This window comes from Macrobrachium nipponense, chromosome 25 (genome assembly GCF_015104395.2).
Source record: "Macrobrachium nipponense isolate FS-2020 chromosome 25, ASM1510439v2, whole genome shotgun sequence".
Taxonomy (NCBI): domain Eukaryota; kingdom Metazoa; phylum Arthropoda; class Malacostraca; order Decapoda; family Palaemonidae; genus Macrobrachium; species Macrobrachium nipponense.
The window spans coordinates 18,731,099-18,752,258 of NC_087214.1; positions in this window are offsets into that span (position 1 = coordinate 18,731,099).

Consider the following 21,160-nt stretch of genomic DNA (forward strand, 5'->3'; position numbering starts at 1 on the left):
GTAGTGCTTTGTGTATTGTTCATTATGTTTTCCTAGTTTTTTCTGGTCTATGTTGCGGTGTTCTGCCTGTATCTGTATTACTGGCACTGCCCATGTGTTTATGTTTTTTATCATATTTCCGGCGTTGAGTTTTGACTTGAGTATCGCCTTGAGTCTCTGCATATGTTCTTTCCTGATTGTGTCCTTCATCTTTTGGTGTTTTTATATCCCCTCCATTCCATTATTTCCAGGTATTTGTATCCCGTCTCATTTATGTGTTTGATGTTGCTCCCATCTGGTAGCTTTATCCCTTCAGTTCTTGTTACCGTTGCCCTTTTGTAGTTGCCTAAGGCGCATTTTTCTCTTCCAACTCCATCCTGATGTCCCAGATACAATCCTTACAGTCTGGATTAGTTTATCTATTTCCTTGATCTCTTACCATACAGCTTGATGTCGTCCATGAACATCCAGATGGTTAATTCTGTTGCCTCTTTTCTCGAGTTGGTTACCCAGCATCCATCTTCTGCAGTACTTTTGTCATGGGAATCATGGCTACTACGAAGAGTAGTGGGGACAGTGAGTCGCCCTGGAAGATCCCTCTCGTGATATTAACCTCTGCTAGTCTTATTCCAGAGCTTTTAAGTATTGATTCCAGTTTGTGCATTGTATTTTTGAGGAAGCTGATGTTGTTTTCCCTCTGCCCCATATATTTTCAGGCGTTCTATTAGCCATGTGTGTGGTATGTCGAAGGCTTTCTTATAGTCTATCCATGCCATGCTTAGTTTGGTTTTTTTTTGGTTTTCCTTCTCTCACTGCTCTTCATTACCATTTTGTCTATCAGGGGGAGGTGGTCTTTTGTGCCCCTATACTTCCTTCTGCAGCCTTTCTTGTTTGTGGGGTGTGTTTTGTCTCCTCTAGGTAGTTGTATAGCCTTTCTCTGATGATACCTGTTAGTAACTTCCACATTATTGGTAGGCAGGTGATAGGTTTGTAGTTACTGGCTATCTTTCCCTTTCTCTTGTCTTTTTGTACTAAGGATTTGTTCTTCTGTGGTCTCCCATTTGGGCGCATGGTGATTTGTTGATACAATGCTGGAGTTGTTCTGCTATTCTTGGATGTAGGGCCTTTAAGTTGTTGATCCAGTATCCATGGACTTCATTGGGACCTGGAGCTTTCCAGTTGGGCATTTTCTTTAGTTGGTGTCTGACTGTGTCTGCCGTGATGTCAGTGAATCTTTGTTTTATTCTCCCTGTTTCTTCTGCCTTGACTTCCTGAAGCCATGTTCATGTTTGTTGTGTGATACCGGATTGCTCCATATGATTTCCCAGAGTCTCTTACTTGATTCAGCTTCAGGAATTTCTAGGTGGTTGTCTTCCCCTCTTAGTTGGCTGTATAGTCTTTTCTGGTTGGTTCCGAATAGTTTGATCTGTTGATATCCCTTATTCCTGTTCGTGTATCTTTGGATCTTATGTGCTTTGGCCTTAAGCCTCTGTTTTACATCCTCTATTGTGTTGTTTAGTCCCCTCTCTTGTACTTTGTATTTCTCGTTCAGTTCCTCCATTGTTTTCTTCCTCTTTTTTTCTGCCATCTCTTTCAGTTTACTCAAGTCAGATCTCATCACCATGATTTGCTTTTCCAAGTGCCTTTTCCAAGGCGTTTGCTGTTTTGGTTTCTGTTGGGTTGGTTGTGCTGGTGGTGTTGGTGTTCGTGTCCCCATCAGTTCTGCTACTAATCTTGCTCCTGCATATGTCAAGTTATTTGTTTCAGTGATACTGGTGGTGTGTATTAGACTCATTATTGCATTGACCTCACTTGTTTTTTCCCTTAATTTCTTGGTGTTGTAAGCTTTCATGAAGGGATCTTTGTTCTCTCTGTGTCTGGCTTCATCCATTGTCTGATCTTTTCTACCCATTCCGTCCTGTCGGTTACTTTGTCGGTGTTTCTTCGTGTGCCGTTGCTTGATACCCCATCATCCCTGTCGTCTTCTGTGGCATCGTCTCTCAGTTCGTCTTCTTGTAATTCATTGCCGTGTGTCATTTCCCTTTCGAGTTCCTGTCTTTCTGTTGGGGAGAGCCAGTTCTTTTTCTTTATGCTCCTTACTTGGTCTGCCAGCCTCTGCTCTGTTTGGCGGGTGTTATTCCTCTCATTCCAGATGTTGACCAACCTTCTTCTATATCCTCTCTCCGTCGGGTTGCTTCTGATGTAGCATCTCCATATTTCCTTATTTTCTTCTCTTGTCCATTTCTTCCTCTGGTTTGCTTCTGTAGCGCCAGTCTCTGGTTGTTGGTTACTGTTGTTGTGGTGGTCAGTTGCTGGATGACGACCTCCAAGTACCTGACCGCCTTCCCCTTCAATTAGGCTAAATACCTGGGTGCCAGACGAAGCTCCTCTGTTGTCGTTTAATTCTACATTTCTTTCCATCATTGTTGAGTTTTGCTATTTAACCCATAGCTGGACCCTACCCCATCAGGATTAGGTACTCATTTATAGCTGAGTAGACTAAAGAAATTATGGTAAAGATTCTTTCCCAAGGAATCAACGCCGAGGAGGGCGGTCACCCATCCAACGACTGACCAGCCCCAATGTTGCTTAAGCAGTCAATTGACGACCTAACTCACTCTGTCACGGCGCCACATTTATTATTATTATTATTATTATTATTATTATTATTATTATTATTATTATTATTATTATTATTATTATTATTATTATTATTATTATTATATGAGTAAAGCTGCAACCTTTGTTGGGAAAGGTAATTAGAAATAAAAAAGAAAAACAAATTAGTAAAAGAAAAACTTAATTAAAATTGAATTTCTGAGATAAATTCGTGTGAACCTACTAAAAAAAAACGTTGCACTAGTTAATTGCAAATTGATTGTGATAGTAAGATCATTTTTAATTAGACCTAAATGCATGTAAATGAGGTATCAGTTCCAAGTTCCTGTGGTGGTAGGATAGCTATGGGCCAAGCGAAACCATTGGATATCTTGGAAGCAAAGATATCGCAGGAACAGATGGCCTAAGTAAACCATCGCCATTTCGTGAGGTTCAAAGTTCTTCCCTTGATTCGACCTTCAAGATAAAATCCCTGAAGTCCTTTTAAAGATTTGAGACTAAAGGAGACAGACTCCTCTGGGCCAAAGGAATCTTCGGGATCCAGAGAATGAGCGGAGGATACATTCCTCGCGTGGAATGTCTTCTGAAGCTAAGATTCAACAATAAGTTAATTCGGACATTCTCCCCCCGTTAGGAGGTCATCACGTAGTTCCCTGGGGAGGAAAGAAGGGAGGACCCTGCATATTTGATCTGGCAATGGGGCTGGTTTTAGAGGAGGGGGAGGTGAAGGGGAGAGGTGGAGGAGATGATATTTCATTATTGTAAACAGGTTTTTTCATGTTTATTTATACCGTTATCGTCTGTCTTCTTAGCATTCTTTTAATTACTGAAAAGATTACTCATTTTCATGCATCTCTCTCTCTCTCGCTCTCTCTCTCTCTCTCTCTCTCTCTCTCGCTCTCTCTCTCTTTCTCGAGCTCCAAGCTTCGATAAATTCCCTGAAGGACAAACACCTTTTTAGAAACTTCAATCTCCATTCCGTCCACTTGGCATGAGACCAGTAATCCAAAAGGGGGCCTCCCTTGTTAGAACGCCGTGTCAGTTAGGACACCCAAAAATCTTTTATTAGGTGTCGTATATGGCACTGGTGGCGGCGCATGTGACACGGATATGCCAAAGGCACTTTTGTGGATTCTCTGGGAGAGATGTAAGTTATTAGTACTTGGAGAATTTCATCGTCGTCGATAATCTCGGGAGAGAAAGTGTCCGTTGTCTTCAGAGGAGTTCTCTGTTTGGGTCACCTGCGAAGGAGAGAGAGAGAGAGAGAGAGAGAGAGAGTTCCCATTTCTGTCCTAAGCCATATTTTCTGTCGATCGAAGCCTTTGGCATCTTAAATAGTTTGTGGCAACTGAGATGCTCAGAATTGGGGGACGGGAGGACTAGTGCACTGGATCATTATGAGGGTCATAAAGAAGATGGAATTTTGAAGCCTTTTGTACCAAGAACTACTAGTGGCTTTGGGAACAAAAAAACGGTAGGAAGGTTCTTCTTTAGTTCGTGTTTTATTAATAATAATAATAATAATAATAATAATAATAATAATAATAATAATAATAATAATAAATAATAATAAAATAATAATAATAATAATAATAATAATAAAATAAGAAGAAGAAGAAGAAGAAGAAGAAGAAAGAAGAAGAAGAAGAAGAAGAAGAAGAAGAAGAAGAAGAAGAAGAAGAAGAAGAATTATTTTATCTCATTGTTTGTATTTTTTATTATAGCACTATTATGAAATTCAATTTGGGAAGTAAAGCATTTATACAATATTCACATAGGTGTTATATCCTGCGGTTTATTTTCAACATTATTAATGCTTCTCCATTGCTGTTACCCAGCTGGGTAATTACCCTCCCCCTCGAAAGCAATCCCCACCTCACCCAGGCCCACTCGCAGGATGAATATTTTGTTCCTTATTAAGTTGTGGGGGTACACTTTGTTGATTAAGAAGGACTTTGATGTGAAAATTAAGCAGATGACTTTTTTGTGAAAACAACGGTTTTATTTCTTTTTTTACTTCACTTTATCCAGAGAGAGAGAGAGAGAGAGAGAGATGAGAGAGAGGAGAGAGAGAGAGAGAGAGAGAGAGAGAGCGTAGTGGGGCTTAGAAAAAGATAATGCAAGAAAGTAATTTCTGGTGGCAATTAAAATCTCATTAGTGCCCGGATATTAGTTACAAGGTAATGATTCATCCTAAGAGAGAGAGAGCTTGTTATGAAATATAGAAATATAAGCTTAGGATAGGCTCCAGTTTGTAGGGGTGCCGATCGTAAAAATATTTGCCAAAAATACACTAATCAAGAAAGGCTAATGAAATTATCAAGCATTATTAGCACTATAGTAACGAATATTCTCTGTGAGTTTTATCATCCTACAGGGAAAATAAATGATTTTATGAAAAAAAAAATGTGAAACTCAGTGTCCCTTGTACAAGGGACACTGATGGTCGGTGAGAAAACTAGTCTTGAATAGAAATTCGGTCTTACAGATTGTTGGTATATCCACCTGGAACATGCACATAAATTATTATCATAATAGAACAGTAAATAAGCACGTAATAAAAAAAAAAAAAAAACAAAAAAAAAAAAAGAGCAACAACTGAAGCGAAAGGTCAGCCGATAAATATGGAAATCGCAAATATTATAGTATATCTCTCAAAAATTGGTTGATGTCGTTTTCTACGTTTCCTAAGATTAGTTTTATCTCAGAAAACAACTTTAGGGGTATCTAAACTAATTTTTCAAGTTTCTTGTCCTCAGAAAAAATCGCTTTTTCGCTTTTTCTCTGGTTTGGTTTTTTTCGGGAAGGGTGGGAGGTGGGGGGGGGGGGGGGGGTGGGGGGGGGGGGGGTGTATTTCTTTGATTGTCCTAAATAATGTAATTTTTAGATGTTTTAGGCTATCAAGTGACATAATAATACAAAACTCTCAGAAGGTTTTGTCCTAAATCGAGGTTTGAATTTTTCTGAATATTTCTTCCTAGCTATTATCTCATTTTTCGGCGGGGCTTTCGCTGAAGTTGTTGCTCTTTTTTTTGTTATTACGTGCTTATTTACTGTTCTATTTTGATAATACTTTATGTTTATTTTCCAGGTGGATATACCAACATTCTGTCAGACCGAATTCTTATTCAAGACTGTAGTTTCTCACCGACTGCCAACTAAACTTGTACAATGGACACTAATTTTCAATTTTTTTTCATAAAATCATTTATTTTCCTGTGGGTTGATAAAACTCACAGAGAATATGCGTTATTATAGTGCTAATAATGCCTGAAAATTTCATTAGCCTGTCTTGATTAGTGTATTTTTGGCAAATATTTTTACGATCGGCACCCCTACAGACTGGTGCAAACTGGAGGCTACCCTAATTAACTTCTCTAACCGTGGCCACCGCTTTAACCCCTCTCCCTCCCCTCCCCTCGTCTCCATCACCCCTTTTGCCTCTTTCTTGATATTTATGGAAAATCTCCGTTGGGTCCAATGTTGGTGTTGTGTACAAATAATAAACTCTTGAGGATGAAAAGGGAACCAGAGGAGAGGAAGTATCGCTCGTTGTTTGCATGAAAAGGGACTTCTTCTTCTCTTTTCTTTTTCTTCTTCATCTGCTTCTCGTTTGTGTTCATTATTATGAAGTAGTTTCTTGGTAAACGAGCCAACTTTGTTATACGTTTATTTTTTTTTTTTTTAATTTGAGCTTTTCTTTTTATTATTTGCGCTTTAAGTTTTTTTCCTGGTTTTTTTGTAGACGTTCGTGTTTTGGGAATGTGAATTTTAATACTATTAGTTTTCCAAGTTACGCATGCGCGCGCGCACACACACACACACATATACGATTCCACGTCTCAAAAGTATAGCCAGTTCCTTGAAATTAATAGTTTATAGAGTTATAAAAGAGAGAGAGAGAGAGAGGAGAGAGAGAGAGAGAGAGAGAGGAGAGAAGAGAGGAAAGAGAGAGATCGTATACTTACGATCTCTCTTCTCATGAGCAGCAACTCAGGAGGCGTCGTAATGAACCCCACCTGTCGAGTCACGGGCACCGTTCCCCATTCTGTCCTGAAAAGGAAAGTCTACAATATCAGAATCATTGATATTACAGCAGAATCTGCATTGAAGTGATTCTTTCCCACAATCAGTTCCAGAAGAAAGGTTTATTTAATTTGTATATTTATATTCTGGCTTTATTAGGGGCCTTCAAATCCGGGTTCTAATATAAATCTCCGTAGTGGAGCCTTTCATCAGGACTCTTCCTCTTTCCCTTCTCTTGTCAGGTAACTGCTCGTGATTATTTTTTGACCTTCTTTCTCTCTCGTTTTCTGCCTCCACTTTGGCACCAGGTGACACTAGACCCTTTGCTCCCCTTTCTCTTTATCTATATTTATCTCTTTAAAAGATCAGGACCTTTTCCATCATCTAATACATATCTTTCCTTTAAAGGGGCCTTTAGCTTTTAATGTTTGTCGTCTTGTTAAGGTATGTGAGCCATGCACTTTTAATGTTTTTTTATTATTATTTATTAGGCCTGGTCTCATTGTAGCCCATGAACCCATTGCTACTGATTCATAAGGTCCTTTGCCTGTTCCTCTTTGGGTGTTTGGGATGTAATTGAATGTGTGTGTGGAATTCTCTTTACACTGAAATATGTAGTTGTATTATTAAATAACATCTGACTCCTCTTATTGATTGGACTGACGGCTTAGTCAAATGTTCCTTCATCTTGGGAATTCAATTTGAAAAGGATTTCATTATCTCCACTTCTCTGCTGACGGAATTAATCCCTCTCGCTTATGAAATACTCCTCTCTCTCTCTCTCTCTCTCTCTCTCTCTCTCTCTCTCTCTCTCTCTCTCTCTCTCTCTCGTTAGGCATTCGATGATATCACCTTGCGTAGAATCTTAAACTTGAAGCAAAGTCAACTAATGTCCTGTTCTCTTTGTGGTCCTAAATCTGCAGGTACCAATTTTCAGAGAGATCAAGAACTTATAATTAGCAAACAAATATTTTCTTTGATATTTTCTCTTTCGTGTATTTAATTCCATTCCACGTCTTTGTATATATCATGGGCTTTGTGACTTTTCATTTCTGTTTTTATAAATTTTCAGTAGGTAAAAAACACGAAGGAACATCACCACAAATTAAATATTATGTTGTGCAGACTCATAAATGCATAAAAGTCCCAAACACAAGACAGGAAGAGCATATTGAAGTTTGTAATTAAAACTGACTGATCGATCAAGACGTTTACCTCCACTGATTATGTAATTAAGAGTAAATTTTCAGTCCAGTGTCTGGGGTGAACTATCATAACAAATCATTTAAAAAAGAGAGAGAGAGAGAGAGAGAAAGAGAGAGAGAGAGAGAGAGAGAGAGAGAGAGAGAGAGAGAGAGAAGAGAGAGATGAGAGCAGAGAGGCTTTGTTGTCATGGGGCGTTTGATTCGTGGAGTGTCTCACGTAAACAAAAGACGATTAAGGTGCGCGATGAAACGCAACCTTTGTTCGGTGATATGAAACTGAAAATGTATATTAAAGCTGCGATTGAAACAGCGACAACAATAGTTCCGAAATAATACAATTTGGGCACAATTTGTTGGTCCCCCATACGAACTTCGACATGAGAGGGTCAGGTATCAGTTCAGGTGTAAATGACAATAGTGTTGCCAACATTCCCCGCCCCTTCCTCCCGGAATCATGAGGACAAGGGGTTGAGATGTTCCAGGAAAATACTTCCAGACACTACTGTTTGCCAGAAACTAGGTCAGGTCACAAGATTTCCCAATTGTCTTCCTCTTTTGAACATCCCAGGTCACTAAGGTACTGGCTAAGGGAAGTCACACTGGGCCAAAATAGGTCCTGCCTGAGAAGCATTGCAGTATTTCCCCAAAACTTTGGAACCAACGTTGCCTTTGGCCCCTAGCTTCTGGGGAACCTTCCGTTAGTAACAGCTGAATTATTCTGGGTCACGCCTCAAAGGAATGCGTCAGTATCGCTGCCGAATTCCCCAGGTGGTGGGGAAAGTGCCTTAGGTGGGTGGGGAAACTCCCCAGGTGGTGAGGAAAGTTCCCAAGGTTGTGGGGAAAATTCCCTAGATGTTGGCGAAATTCTCTAGTTGCTGGTAAAATTCCCTAAGTGGAGGGGAAAATTTACTTTGTTGGGAACTCCATAGGTGCGTAAAATCCCCAGCATGTGGTTGGGAAAATTCTTTAGGTGTGGGAAAATTTCCCAGGTAGTGGGGAAAATTCTGGTGTTGATGTTAAATTCCCCTTGTATTGAGGAGAAAATTCTCCAAGGTGGCAGGAAAAAATCCCCAGGGGGTGAGGGAAAATTCCCCAGGCAGTGGGGAGAGGAAGTTTCCCGAGGCGGTAGGGAAAAAATGCCTAAGTGATGGGGAAAACTCCCAGGTGGTGGTGAGGAAAAAAACGCCCTCGAGTACTCGCGCCCTTGGTGGTGAGAAAATAACCAATGTTTTCTCCCAGAAATTGGGAGGGAATCAAAGAAGTTGTCCCTTACGAGAAGGAATATCCTTCTTGGTGATCTCGTTCACAGAGGAAGAGAAAATAACCTTTGTTAATCAACCCTTCGGTCAGTCAAGGAATCCTCTTTGTGGCTCCTGATATTTGAGTGAAGAGGAAATTCATTCCTGCTCTCTACTGCTGCTGCTGCTGACGTCTTCTCCTGAATTTCAGGTGTTTCGGTTTTATTTTCTGGTCGCCTTTTCCCGTCTCTCTCTCTCTCTCTCTCTCTCTCTCTCTCTCTCTCTCTCTCTCTCTCTCTGTGTGCATGCTGATTCCCCTAGTAGGAGATATATTGGGTTTATCACAGTCTGCTGACTCTGTCCCCAAGGGTTTTCAGCACTGAAGATTTAAAGAAAGAGCAATTGCTTTGATGAAAAACACAGGTTACCTGAGCTCATGAAATAGCCTGTACAGCTACAAGAGCAGAATCACTATCTCACTCGCACAATGCAGAAACAAGACTTAAAGTTTTGGTTGTTCAAACTGACTCATTTCTGACGAAGAGAAATGTGTGAAGATATATATGAGGTTTGGAAAAATTTCAACAAAGCGACGTTGATTCTCTCTCTCTCTCTCTCTCTCTCTCTTCTTCTCTCTTTCTCTCCTTCTCTCTCTCTCTCTCCTCTCTCTGTCGAAATATTCTCTGATATAGAATAAAACTGTGAACCAATGTTCCTGGGAGAGACATCTGACTGACGTGTCCGATCGAGAAATTTTTGCAAAAAAAATCAGGTTTTAGTGAGCCTTGGAGACTTGCTTTTTTCCTATGCATTTTCCGTGATTTCATTATTGTTTTTGGTATTCCTTTCTTCTATTTTCTTTGTTCTTTGCCGTTTTCTTGTTTTGGCATCTTCTGGAATCGTCTTGCATCGTCGCCATGACACCACTGCTTAGGACGGCAGTCTCTCAGTTATTTTCTTCAATTCTGCAGGAAATGCAACAAGACTTCTCATCAGTGAAAGCAGCCTTTCCATTCACTACTCTTCTTAGGATCACATCGATTTCTAGAACCTTTGCAACCATCATTTGCCGTCTAGATTTTTTCATTTTCTCACGGGACTCTACGTAAATTGACCCTGCATATAATATGTGAATTTTCTCACGTGCAGATGTTATGGGACCACTTTATACATTTTTGCCTGATGGCCACGGATCTGTTCGTGTTCGTTTGCATATATTTGTGTGGTTATATATGACATGAAGCTGTTTTAGTGGAAACAAAGCTCGCGTAGCTGTTTTATTCAATTAATGGATATGTGAGAGTAGTTGGTGATCTCCGTTGCTTCTATCTTTGGAAATTCTTCGGATTTAATCACGATTTGTCCGAAAGAAAGGTCAGGTACCACTAGGCTCAGGCAACAAATAGCCCTTCTCTCTCTCTCTCTCTCTCTCTCTCTTCTCTCTCTCTCCAAATATAGGTCCATAGGCCCAAGTCATCTTTCTCGAAAAACATTCGAAAAACTATAAACTTTAAGTGGTTCCAATGTCAGCGTCCCCTGAATATCAACAGCTGACGGATGAGGGCAGGTCATTCACCACTTGCCACATTGCTACCACACCACTTTATAGGGCTTCTTCGCTCTTACTTTTGTTGTTTTTGTTGCTGTTGTTGTTGTCATAAAAGTATGCGCAAATAGTACATCCATCACTACTCGCAAGAGGAGGAGGATAAAGGGCTTGAAGCTGATCTTTGATATAATCCATCCTCAAGTCCTAAATCATCTGTCTTCTCTTAAATTGTAATGACGGCTGCTGTAATTCCCTTTTCTTCTTCTTCCTCTTCTTCTTCTTCAAGATTTCACGCAGGGAATTTCTTTTGAAGTTAGGCATGCACTGCTTTAGAATTTCTCTCGGAATACTTTATTTTTTTTCAGCCAAATTTGTTGCCTAAATATTTCATTTTTTCTGTGTATTTTGCTCCTTTTGTATAATGATCATCATCATCTTCGTCTTCTTCTTCTTCTGTGAGAATGCTCTTACAAGTCTGACATGTATTTCTCTAGCAACATTCCCAGAATACTTTTTTTTTTTTTAGCAAATTTTGCTGCCTAAAAGCTTTATTTTTAGTTTTCTGTATATAAAAAGAAGTATTGTCTGTCCGTCCGCACTTTTTCTATCTGCCCTCAGATCTTCACCCCTCCAGTCATCAAACACTGCAGCCCTTTAGCCTCAGTGGCTTTTATTTGATCTAAAGTTAAAGTTAGCCATAATCGTGCAACTGGCAACACAACAACACAGGCCACCAAGAGCGGCTGAGAGTTTCATTGGACGCGGCTCATGCACCATTATACCGAGACCACCTTAATGTTAAGATGTACAGAAAACTCGATTGCGCCGACCGACGGTTTCTTCGGAGCATTTATCACTTGTTCTCTGGGTTCACAGTTGATTGAAGGTGAGAGAGGGTTGTGTCAGCTTCTAGTTTTGACATAAATCTTTATAGCTATCAATTATCAGTTCAGATTTGTTGGAAATATAATATTTCAACGCAGTTTTATTGAACTTATTAGTTTTTATATTAATCGAATATTCCAGGCAACAGATTGAAATGAAATTGAAAAAATCGGCCTAACGAAGATGATGTAGACATTCCATCAGTCACACGAATATAGAAACACATTCAATTCACATCTTTCATTTTTCCTTTTACCTCCATCAGTCTCTACCCTTCCTCTTCTCTGTCTCGGTCTCCGCTCTTGAATTCCTGTATAAAAACCTAATTTTTTTCATCCGCTGGCAAAGTTTTTATTTATATTGCCCCTATGGAGGAGTTATGGAGTTCCATTTGACAACGTCTGTGAGAGAGAGAGAGAGAGAGAGAGAGAGAGAGAGAGAGAGAGAGAGAGAGAGTAATTGGTGGTTGGATGGTTAATGACTGAATTGGTTGTTGGTAGGTTCTGGGCTGTCTGCTGGTGCTGTTGATTGTTAGAGTTCTGTGTTTTAGTGAGTTTTTCAGGCAGTCTTTGGTGAGAGCTGGTGACAGTTAGTAGTGTTGGAGGACTCTATTGAAGGCATTGGAAATTGGTTGAGTTTTGTGTTTTGTTATGTTGTTGTTTAAATTTTGCTAAGTTTGATATTGGTTGCTTAGGAGTTGTTGTGCTGTGAGGTTTTTGTTGGGTTGTATGTGAGTTCCTGTGTTGTTATGTGTGAGGTTGTGGTTATGTTCCTTGGTCGTTTGCGTTGTTGTTAGGTTGTGGTTGTGTTCCTTGGTTGTTTGCTGTGTTGTTAGGTTGTGTTCTTGTTTGTTGTTGATTTGTGGGGTTGTGGTCTTTGGGTGTGGTCGTTTTGTCGGTTTTGTGTTGTTTTGGCTGGGTGTCTGGGTTGTGGTTGGTATCTCTGCGACCTCGACGGCAGATAGCACAGCAAAGCCCGGAGTATCTGGAGTGTTGGTAAGTACATGGTTTTTGTGCCCTTTTTTTTTTTTTTGTAGGTATAGGTCAATTTGTCCTGCGCTGTAGGTATTTTGTTGTTGTGTGAAGAAAAAGTGTGACTGAGGGTGAGTTGGGCAGTGGAGGCGATTAGGTTGATGTGGGGGGATTTGCCCGCTTGTTTTTTTAAGCTTGTGATCCCGCCAAACCCCTTTCCTGACAGAAGAGAAAGTTGGAGAGGGTTTTTTGGTTCCTGTCTACCTGAACTCTCTCAGAAACTCCATAGTTATTCATGACGCTTCTTTTGTTCTCTTTTCCATCCTGAAGCGACGCGAGAGGCCTCTTCATCCCTTATGCATGGGTTGTTCCTCCTCCTCCTCCTCCTCCTCCTCCTCCTCCTCCTCCTCCTCCTCCTCCTCTTTCTTTTCCATACCATTTTATTCTATTTCCAAGGCTCTTAAAATGAGCTTTCTCTTTTCATTCACTGTGAAAACATTGATGCTTGTTGGATGTTGACGCTCGCTTATAATTAGGAGAGAGGGAGAATATTCTCTCTCTCTCTCTCTCTCTCTCTCTCTTCTCTCTCTCTTCTCTCTCTCTCTCTCTCTCCGGAGACATGAATAGTTCCCTCATAATTTCGTTTCCTAATGAGATCATAAAGGCCTTGAGATCAAACTTCCTTTCCTGGCATTCTTCACAAAATTATTATTTCACAAACAACAAAAGAAAGAAGAAGCGTCTTTTGGTCACTGGGTCTGAGAAAGTGTCTCTCACCTGGAAGTCTTTATATTCCTTTTATTGACAATGAGATATTAATCTTCTTTTATTGTTTCTGTAGAGCTCCTGAATTTTTTCAATAGGTCTTTTTCAAATAGTAATTTATATTTGTAAGTCTTTATAAACACGCAAGCACATATATTTATATCCTATAGATAAAAATAAAAATTTGAAAATGGCATATCATACATTAGTACATACATTCATACATATACCTTTGTATGCATTGCAATATGATCAGGAACATAGTTACAGATGCTGAAAACAGAAGACATCCGTATAATAATAATTCACATTTACAGTTGAATTCCTATCGTACAGCTGAGGCCATTTTCATGGCCTTAATATCTCGGGTACAGACCAGGAAATAATTTCCCAGTTTTTATCGCTAATCCAGCGTCTGTTGATGGCCTCCTTGTGTACAACCATTCCTTTTTATTATTTCCCCTCTTTTGAGGGGAGAGAAAATGTTAGAAAATTTTATGAATTTTGGGATACTTTCGGATTCATTATTTAATAGGATTGTTGGTGGTAACTGGATTTATACAATGTAATTCTCTCTCTCTCTCTCTCTCTCTCTCTCTCTCTCTCTCTTCATCTCTAACGCATTTTCAAATGGATTAAGGAATGAAAAACAGTATACGAAGATCATTTGGTATAATGTTTTTTGCTTTAGGATATGAAACGTTGATAGTCAGATGGGCTTTCTGAGGTGCCAGCTGACATGATTAGTTTCTCTCTCTCTCTCTCTCTCTCTCTCTCTGCCTCCTCCTGTATGGGAGAATCAGCATGGCCCTGTCTGTTGTATCCAGGAAGTGAAAGGTTTCATATCCAGTCCGATTCTGGTCCTCAGTGACAGAGCATCAAGTCTTATGGCACAATAATTAATCAGGGTCTTCTTTTCGATGTCGTTCTGAACAGGAAGCTGCTGGAGGTTCCTTGGAAAGGAAACATCATTGTGATGCCAGGAGTAACTCTATTGGGTGGTTATGTAGAGGAGACTTGCTTACCGTAGTATTTCTTTGCTTTTGTTGCTGTATTAATGTATAAATGTATGTAATTATCGGTGTAGAAATGTGATTTCCTTTGCCTTGCTTTGAGAGCAACGATCGTCAGATTGCAGAGTTGGTATTTCATTTACGTACATTAATTATTATGTTTCATAGTGGGATTTTCATTTCCTTTGTTCATTTTTCTGCTTTACAAGTGGGCTCTCTCTCTCTCTCTCTCTCTCTCTCTCTCTCTCTCTCTCTCTCTCTCTCCGAGCCTTTAGTTACCTACAGTTCAAAAGGTACTACTATTGGTTTTATCCCCCAGTTGAAGTTAATCCGATTATCGGCCCAGTAATGACACTGGGGAAAGTGAAAGGCCTTGATTGAGGTTCTTTGGCTGTCGAATTCAGGGCGGAAAGTTTCAAGGGTAATATTCTTGTTCTTCATTGCCAGATACAGTTTTGTATTTCAGAGAAAGTGCAGTTGTATCAGTGGGTATATGAACTGTGATGTTACCTACTGTATTCAGGGAACATACAGCTGTATTAGAATTAAATTTACATTTAGTCATTAACAGTATTTACCTCAATGTGAAGGTCTGGCATCAACTTCTTGAACAGAGTTTTTGAAACAATCAGTCCCCGATCCCGAAAGACAAAGGGTTCCATATGGTTGTTCTGTCCGGCCTGTAGATGCTGGGAACCACTCCACCGAATATTTGTGATAATATTTGCATGAGGAAGAAAATACAAAGATTTTGTTCACCAGAGAAGAACTTTTTGAGGAGTTCTCAGATTCATTCAATCCCACTGACTGCTTTCTAACCCAACAATAGTCTATTTCAGCTGCAACTCTACAATGTTTAAGATGTAAGGGTTTCTTGCTTCGAATACCGTCACGATATAAAGTTAATTCGATTATTTTGAGAGAATTTTTTTTAACACTTTTAGGTTTGGCTGCTTCCTTTATATTCTCAAAAATTATGTCGAATTATTTTCTTTGCTCTTAAAGAGTTTATTGAAAATTGTGTGTAACCTTAATTAATGCCCACGTCTCAGGGAAAGAGCTCTGAACAAAGTCTGACTCGAGGCTTTGATTTTGGGCTCTTTCCCAATTTCCAGTATTGGTTATCTACTCATTCCAGTTTTCATTGCAAGGACGAAAAGGAAGGACTAAAAAAGTCGGGGGGGCTCGAAAGGGAGGGGAGCCAAGCCCCGAAATAATTGGCTTGGGTAGATAGATTAAGCAATTCCGAAATCGTTTTGAGTATTTTCCGTATCCTCTTTGAGGGGATTTTTAGGGGGGGGGGGGGGGGGAGGGGGGTGGGGGGAGAGAAGGCCTTTGGACCCATATCTTTTTGGATATTCGGTTTTATTTAATTGTCATTCTTATTCTGTTGTTATTCCGTTTATCCTTATCTTTTAATTTGTCAAACTTCATATGTTGACTTTTCAATAACATTAAATACTTTTACCTCCGTTTTTGGTTTCTCATTTTTGGGAGAAATAATTGATATACTTCTATTGAAATATCAAGATCTCCTAATAAAATATCCCTACATGCTAGAGAATGGTTTTCAGCTCTTGTGAAATAAAGGAAATGTCTGGGCCAGCATTTGGGTGGGGTACCGCCCATGAACCCCTCCGGACACAAGCTCCTTTGAGTGTGTGAGGGCGAGAGACTAGCAACCTCATCACCAGGTTGATATGGCGCCTGTTGGGTGGGTTCCCTTGTCTGGTTTTGAAGTTAGCCATGTATGTTTCATAACTTTTGTAACACTAAGTGTAAAATTCACAGATATTGTATAGCATGTTCATCTACGTTTTGTGCTTTATTCAGGAAGAGAGAGAGAGGAGAGAGAGAGAGAGAGAGAGAGAGAGAGAGAGAGAGAGAGTCCCAGCCTTAACCTCCTCCTGTTAAGAAAAGATAAAAAAAGAAAGAAGAGTTTGCGTAACCCTAAGCAACAGACCAGTGTGAATCCATTTCTGTCACTTGAACATTCTCTTGATAAATCACGTATATAATTTTTCTTAATAAAGAGTTCGTTTATCCCAAGGCAAACGAACCCTCCTTTCCTATCCATCAGTCTGTTCCCCATTGGATCACCTGCAATCTGGCTCTGCTTGATGTCCTACCATTCATGAGCCAAACATTAAATACTCGACCAAGACTCCGACCTCTGTCAGTGTTATTGGCCCAGAGAGAGAGAGAGAGAGAGAGAGAGAGAGAGAGAGAGAGAGAGAGAGAGAGAGAGAGAGAGAGAGATTTCTTATTGTCTGTCGGGTTAATTTGGTCCTCATGGAAGGTGAGGGACGCTCCCACAGACCTTGACTGTTTACTGTTCTCGACTGTTTCTGTTCTCGTTTATTCTGTTCTATGAAAATGTTGGTGACATGTTGCCAAGTATTGGCGACATGTTTGTGTTGCATACCTGTTGGCAAGTGTTGCATAAATGTTGACAAGCGTTGCAGACATGTTGGGAAGAGTATCTGACATGTGAAATGTTGCAGACATGGTTACAAGTGTTGCAGATATGATGACAGGTATTTCTGACATGCTTTCAGGTGTGTCCGGATACTGACTTGTCAACATCTGTAACTACTTGGTGAAGTGGGTTTGGGTCAGAATCTCCAATGTTTTCAAAGTTAGTCTTTACTCGGTGTTTATTTTGTCTGTAACCAGTGCCTGGAGTCTTAAGGTTGGTTAGGCCAGGTAAAACAGGAAATATATATATATATCACAAGTTTTAGGTTTTCTTATTATTTACTTTTTTATCTAGTTTCATAATTGTAGTCTCTCTCTCTCTCTCTCTCTCTCTCTCTCTCTCTCTCTCTCTCTCTCTCTCTCTTTAGGTAGAAAGTTTCCCTTCTCTTTTTTCGAACAGGAATTCCTTGCACACTTCTCCATTTCACTCTCTCTCTCTCTCTCTCTCTCTCTCTCTCTCTCTCTCTCTCTTTAGGTAGAAATGTTTCCCTTCTCTTTTTCGGAACAGGAATTTCCTTGCACACTTCCTCCATTTCATAGACCTCATATACTACCTGGGCTATTTTACACGACACATAACTCTCTCTCTCTCTCTCTATCTCTCCTGCTCTCTCTCTCTCTCTCTCTCTCCTCTCTCTCAAGTAAGATATTTATGCTTTCACAAAAATGTAGAATATTTATTATTATCATTTCGTTTTAATAGAGCTTTTATAGCCTCTTAGGCCTGCAAAACCTTAGGCTAACAAGTAGAAACAACTCGAGGCAGGACTAAAGTTGATTTTCAGTTTGTCTCCTGGTACATAAATCTCTCTCTCTCTCTCTCTCAAAATGTAGAATATCGTATGAAATAAAAAATTACCCTTTGTTTAGATTAGATTATTGAAATGAATCTCTTCTCTTAGCGTGTAATGATCTTCTGCACGAAATTGGTGTGCACGTAATAATACTTTCTTTGAAAGACGACAGAGAGGCCGACGGGAAGGGACGCTCGGTTTGTCTTGTTATAAGTTTCTGTAACGAGGTTTCTCAGTAAGATAGGCCTGATGCAGTCACATCACTGGCGCCATTGTTTTATTCCTTAATTTCTGTCTGCCTTCAGACAAGGGGTCTTCGTAAAATACCAGTAAAAAGAAATAATAAATCAAAATGGTCATTATTAATTCTCTGGTTACTATTTGACGAGACGCGCCTTGAATCCCGTTTTCTATCAACGTCGACTTTATATTCACAGAGTCCTCCAGATCTCGAACTCTGTTGACACCTTCTGCTGAAAACGGAAAATATTTGGTTTTCTATCTATTTTTTCCCTCTCCCAAGTGTTGCTTTACTCTCTTATTGCATTTTTGCCTGGACTAAATTGCTGCTTGAGAGAGAGAGAGAGAGAGAGAGAGAGAGAGAGAGAGATTTTATTTTAAACGCTTTCATTGTAACTGCTTTTGGGACACTTCAATTGGAATTGATTTCTTTGTTTTTTTCTTTTCGTTAGATTTTTCCCTTTTAAATTTTTACGAAGACGATTTTGGATGAATATTGCAGTTACAGAAAGTACGGTTTCTTTTGGAAAATGAAGTCTTATTACTCATTTTGTACAAGTTAATCTAATTATTAGAGTGAATTGGTATTTGGGAACGCAACAACTTTTGTTTGTAGCTATGAGCCCCTTAACAAATCTCAATGTTACGCGTGAGAAACCAGTTCCCATGGACGTCATGTTGCTTTAGCATGGTGGTTATTAGGCAAATAATTGTTTCTCTCTGAATTATGACAAGTATTTGCAGGAAAAGGTTAGTTTTCACGTATGGAGTGTAAACGCCGTGGTGGGTCTGTCCTGGGAGAACAGAGAGGCGTGTTTCCAGTTCATATTATTATTATATTTATTATTATTATTATTTTTATCCATAGTCTGGAGAATTGATTTTATGCGGACGTTACCCTGCTGTTTTTATATCGTACTTTTTTTATATAAAGAAAAGCAGTTTCCAATTATGTCGGGTCGAGTATGTTTAAAATGAAATGTTGTAATCATTACTGTTAACATAAAAACAATTCCATTACGCTCTCTCTCTCTCTCTCCTCTCTCTCTCTGCTCTCTCTCTCTCTCTCTCTCTCCCCTTGTGGAGTTTTTAATCCAGTCTTTGGCTCCATCGAGTGATGAGGATTTCCTGTTAGTCCTTTATGAAGATAAGAGGCAGCCACAATGATATTGGAGGGAACAAAGTCAACGAAAGCATTTGAAGCTGTTGGTCATCAGTGGTACAAACATAGAAAAGAGGGAATGCCTGCTGCCTGTTCTGGCTTCGGAGATTTTTAATTTTAAATATTTGTAGACTCGTCTTTTAAAGCTTCGGTTTTTTTTTTCTTTTTTTACACGTTTGTATAATGTAACGTGCACCAGGATTGTTTTAGGTTTGCGTCGTATGCGTGGAATCTCAAATTCGTGGTTTTTTTTTAATAATTTGGATTGTTCAACCGTGGTTATTCGTGGTTTTGTATAGTCGCAATAGGCGTAGTGCTTATTGTAATATTATTCATTTTGTAATTTGTAAATTGCTTTTAGTTCTGGATTTGCCAGACGTTAAAGAATCATGTTATTGTTAGTATATACGGGTGAATGCGCAACGTATGCGCAATAAACCAGTCAATTATTTCGAGGACTACGCTGCGCATTTTCAGTTTTAACGCCATTGGGTGTGAGAGAGAGAGACACTGACAAGGTGTGCCGTTTATCGTAGGCTAAATTTCACAGAGGCAAATTAGGCCTATAATGCAAGGATTTGATCATAGATAGAAGAGATAGTGATTTTATGCAGATTTAAGTTTCCAGTGATTTTTCCATCGACACTGTCCAAATTCTCTTAAAAAAAACAGAAGTTGATGCTTCTAAATCAAGCGCAAATATAAGTAAAAATTAAACAAATTGAAGACCAGCCATAACTCCAGACCAAATGGTCATTGACGCAGGTTCCCTGGGAGGGCTGGTGGGAGGGGTGGGTGTGCGTGGGTTGTTTGTTATCGGCACGGCTGGCGAATTAAAAAAGAAAAAAAAAATGCAAGCTATTAGGTTATCGAACAGCTGTTGCCAAAAGGGCGTAAGCCCTTTATGTGCGCCTGCTCTCTTCTGCTGCTGCAGGAATGTTAACAGGTGTTGACGTCAAACTCCTCCTTGAGCTTTGGAGGTTCTCTTCCAGATGTAGGAGACCAAGAAGGATTCCAGAGGGAACTCCAGGGGTCTTTGGACCATTCACGGAAGCTAAGGATGCCCTGTAGGATTAGCTGCTGCTTTTGCTGTGCTATCCTTTGGATGTCCTTCAGGTTCACAGTCAGGATCCTCTAATGGTTTTTATGGTTGATTTTTTTTAATATTTGTATTCCAAGTGCAACTGTGGGGCTTTCTCCCAGTTCCACATTTAGTTCTTCCTCCTTCATCCTTTAGTTATTCTCTGGATCTCTTTATCTAGCCGTCCAACCTCTCCCAACTCAAATTCTTTTTACTGTCTCAAGAGCTAAATGACCAAAAGTGACCCCCCTCCCCGCCCCGCCGTGCTGGCTTGGCAGCCTAAGTTTCATCACATCAATCCTGCCTTTCATCTGTGACGAGGGAAAGAAGACTGTGTTTGGGTGGATGGATTGCAGGATGGCATGAAACATTGGATGTCTGTCGTTGGGGTGAAGTTCATCTGCGGTGATGCTCCTTTGTTCCCTCACGAGAATGATTCTGGAGGTTAGAAGCTGTGGTATGAAAAAGGGGATGCAGTTCTCGGTCATTCCTTTTCCTGGAAAGAGAGCAGCAGGGAGGGACGGACTCCTCAACTCTACTATAAAATATTCTACCAGCATTTGTCAGCAACTATTCGGAAACACATCACAAAAAAACATGTGAGTACAAGTTGATGACTTATTGGTAGTCCCGACAAGCGTTGCCAGAGATTCGCACTCCTTAGGTGTTGTACTGTTGTTAACTTGTTGTCAACCCTTTTCCTTCGATGTGGAAAGCAATAAGTTAGAGAAGCTGATACCCAAGACAGAATTTCTTCTGGGGGTTAAATTCTATTCGATTTGGGAACGAGATAAAATAAAACTGCAGCAAGTGCTTGTAATGGGAAATCGCTAAAGGTAATTATTGTAATTGATGCCAACAACATTTAGGCCAGTATTTAGGAGGTAATTAAAGATAATTAATGGTAATTGCTATCTCTATTTCAGGATCAAAGGTGATCATTTTGGTAGGAAACTGATTCCATTTTCCGAAACAGCTGTGAAGTTGAATTTTTTCGAATGTAAATGCACATACATATACTTATAGTACATATATATGTATGTGTGTATATACACAAACGTATGTATGGAATAAGTACATATGTAGTGCCACTGCTGACGACTTCTAAATAACAGGAGAATGAAAAAAAAAAAAGAGAGAAAGAGAGAGAATCCA